At 30.2% G+C, this 3,848-nt stretch overlaps 1 long non-coding RNA gene across 1 annotated transcript; it reads right to left on the bottom strand.

Annotated features, from left to right (window-relative positions):
* Positions 1-245: 245 nt before the first annotated feature.
* On the bottom strand, positions 246-2,876 carry LOC139510709 (uncharacterized). Its single transcript, XR_011661966.1, has 4 exons — positions 2,641-2,876; positions 1,782-2,004; positions 1,339-1,414; positions 246-479 (listed from the first exon to the last, which is right to left on the bottom strand). It is a non-coding gene; the product is annotated as an uncharacterized lncRNA (long non-coding RNA).
* Between the last annotated feature and the right edge of the window lie 972 nt (positions 2,877-3,848).

Below are 3,848 nucleotides of genomic sequence, written 5' to 3'. Positions count from 1 at the left end.
TTGAATTGATTCAATTTTACAAATACTGAATACTGGCATGAACGTGTAATTTCCATGAATAGTCTTTTAACAACGATTATGATGGTTGTTTGAATCGCAAGAATATTTATATAATGGTAAATGCATTTAAATTAAAATTTAAAAAACGAGAGAATGACTCAGCTGTATTCTTAGATATATTGCGCTTGTTAAATCATACCTTCTATATATCATCATATAATCAATAAACACACGTGAAAAAATAATTCATACATTTTTTTTATTTTAGTAATTGTAAAAATAAATTATACAAGTTGTTAACATAAACTTCTGCATATCGACTTGAAACACTAAATAATCAGTAAAACTATTGTTTTCTACTCTTGTGAAAACACAACATTGAAACCAGGAAACGACGAATGTAGGTCGAGCTGGCAAATCAGGTTATCCTGTTATAACATTTCACTTTAAGCAGACTTTGTATATGTAGTGAGCATCATCTAAAAAAAAATATAAATAAAATTTAAACAATGTTTGAGTCCAGTGTATCCGAAAAAGTAAAAAATTGTGTGTTATGTTTTAACAAAACTATTGTCTTCCCGTCCCCCTTAATTTGTTCATTATCGCAACTCGTTCACCTATTAGAATCACGAGTTCACTGGACATTTGTTGTCGATAATGAAATTTTTTTGTATTTCACAGCTCAGAAGTATAACGTCTTCCCTCTTTTTGCTTGTTGATAAGATTTCTACGGTCAATTATAAAATATATATGTAAAAATGTGCTAATGTTACAATCTTTTAACTTACTTTTGACAGCTAATTATTTCACGATAAAAAAAAAACCGACGAAGAACAAGGTGCAATTTCGTATTAAAATTGATTGAAAAAAAACTTTTGCAAGTGGGTCACGTGGTATTTCTCTGATGACCGATTAATGGTTAAGTTATAACACCGGGAACATTAATGAAGTTTCCGAATTTAATTCTCATTTGGTGGCAAAAATGCGAGAGAAAAAAAAAATAACTGTGGTGTGCTTCCTAATCACGTCGCTAAGAATGTGCTCTTTACCAGAATAACAATATTGAAAATGTTAAAAATAAGACCAATGTATGGATAAATAAATTATATGAGTAAAACCCAAAAAAAGATTTACAGAATAAAAAAAAAAGAAACCAAAGATCTTGGTTTTAAGTTTTCATTTACAATTAATGAAAAGTAGATGTGGTAAAGGTGGAAATGAGATACAAGTTTGGGACATCTCGGAGTTCTTTGTTCGGAAGTGAATAAACATGTACACGTAGGTTGATTTTAAAAAGACTTTATGGTTGCTGGACATTTTACATTTAAATATACTTACATAGTTTAACCCAAGCTGCTAGTCAATGAGTTTCCTGTGGCGTTTGTGAGGTCCAGGAGAAGCAAGAATCCGAACACTGAAATACAGATTATATATGCTTTGAATATTTTTTATATTGCTATAATAATGCTTGAACATTATTAAACGTTTTGTATGTATACACTATTGAGAATACAAAGTATTTAGGCAAAACTGATAACTAGTGTATAATTTTTTTTTAACAAACTATAATAATATATAAACATTGAATAAATAAACTCTTTACTAAACTCCTTTTTTTAAATAATTTTTAAATATACAAAATTCAGTAAAGTAATGTTCTTATCTTTTTTTGTAATGAAAGAAATGATAAAAAGAAAATATAGGTTTAAATAAATTGTGTAATAACCGAATATGTCCTTCCATGATTATTAGCGTATTTTTGTTTTATAAAATATACTTACAGTAATTTAGAAGTTTGGCTCCTTTGAGTTGAGCTGTTGCAGCGTTTCCATAATTGTACAGTCCTCTCTGTTGTGTGTAGGCATTGAGTTGATTCTGGTAGTAAGCTGGGTATCCTGACTGGTATCCGGATTGGTATCCGTATTGTTGGGCCATGACGAAAGCAACAAGGCATGGAACCAGGACAAGGATGATGGATTTGTTCATTTTGATGGTATTTGGTGACTAGAATTAAAAAATATTTCAATTTCAACGTGATATGACTTGAGAACGCTAAAATAATAACACGATTGATGCTTTGACTGTCACTGTAATAAAATTGAAAGAAATGAATGAGAAAAAAATAAACAACAATTAACATACAAATCAATCTATGTCGTCATGTACACACTCTTTTTTTAAAACCTATAATATCAATGTTTCGTATTATTGTAATAAATATTTATTGTTAAGGATTGTGTTAACTCACAACAATCCATAAAAATAAAGATTCCTTGAAAATAATGTATTAAGTATTGAGATATCTTACAAATATGACAAACAATATGTAAATGCTTCCGATAGATGTCAGCAAAATTAAAGAATTAAGCAGTTTTGAAATCTAAGACAAAGGCATCGTTGTGAATTTTATACGAAGCTTTAATAGATAAAATATTTTGTTTGATAAGGATGGCACATCATCTGATTGAGAGTAATCAACTACCATACTGAGATATATATAAAGGTAGTATTTTTTTTATATAAATGTCATGAAATACATATTGAAAGTTGCAGGTTCAAATTGGTAAAATGGTTCTTTACCATATAAATATGAATTTGTTGATGTGAAATAAATTAAACCTAATTAGTTATAAGACTCACCTGAGATATCTAATTGAGAGTGATCTGTATGAAATAATTCTGAAGGTCTTTATATACTACCAAGGTTTACATTTTGCAAGTTTACATCATATACATAGGAAACGTATACATGTATTATATAGATCGACAGTATATGTAATTCCATGTAATACATATACATGTAGTTGTGCACTAGACAAGGAACTGGTTCTATAAACACGATTACTTATTATTTTAAAACATTATGTTAAAACACTTGCATAGTTAGAGAGTTTTAGATCGATTTTATTCGATATGTAAAAATAAATGATCTTAATAGATGTCATTGTGGGATGCAATATGTAGGTTAAACAGGACATGCATTTTCCAAAAGCTGGTCTGGACTATGATAGAAAATAACCAATGCAATGCATAAAATATCACGGTTGGACTGTCAAGTACGTTATAGGGATGCATATATGCGGCACATCAAAGATAAGATTAAGTTACCCATTGTACTTTAGAATTAAGACAAAACTTAAATTCACTTGAATACATTGATCTGTTATCTTGTCGACTTAAAGGCCCTCCAGACAGATGGATTATATCATGAGAAGAGACCTTGATGAAATTTGAAATAAGTTTCACGGGAACGAAGATTTTGTAAAAACGTTTGTAGTGATTAGATTATCATAGACATAATTTCAAAAATTAGACGCCAAGGTCGAAATTAGTTCTAACTCGCAATGAAGAAAATTTCAACTGTCTTATATTCAGAAGGTCTCCGCACGTACCCGAAGACACAATTTTTCACAATTTTGTGGAAGTACGTTGCTGGTAGATAAAGTCGCACCAATTAACACTTAACTTTTTTTCTGCGGTTTCAAAGCTCTTCATCGACATCAACATTATTTTAAACCAGTTGTTCACAACTCCGACAATAAGGTACAATACTTTTTGATGTTGATACGGATAACAGCAGTGTCCTAAAACTATGACAATGTCATGTTTTTAAATTACACTGTTTCGAGTTTCACAGTAGTAGTAACAGTTTGACATGTCTTCGTAAAATGTGCTGAGTGTCAACGTACTTTAAATATGCTTATTGTAATATGCCAGCTATGCTGGCACTTATGGTAGAAGCATCGTTTTGGGACAAAGAACGATAACTCTTGCTAGACGACCCATCTGAAAAGTTTCGTCACTCTCGTTAAATCTCGTACGATTATTTTTTATTAATGGCTGCCAAA

This window comes from Mytilus edulis, chromosome 2, assembly GCF_963676685.1.
Source record: "Mytilus edulis chromosome 2, xbMytEdul2.2, whole genome shotgun sequence".
Lineage (NCBI taxonomy): Eukaryota > Metazoa > Mollusca > Bivalvia > Mytilida > Mytilidae > Mytilus > Mytilus edulis.
Note: the sequence above shows the minus strand (reverse complement) of the source record. Positions and strands in the feature narration are given on the sequence as shown.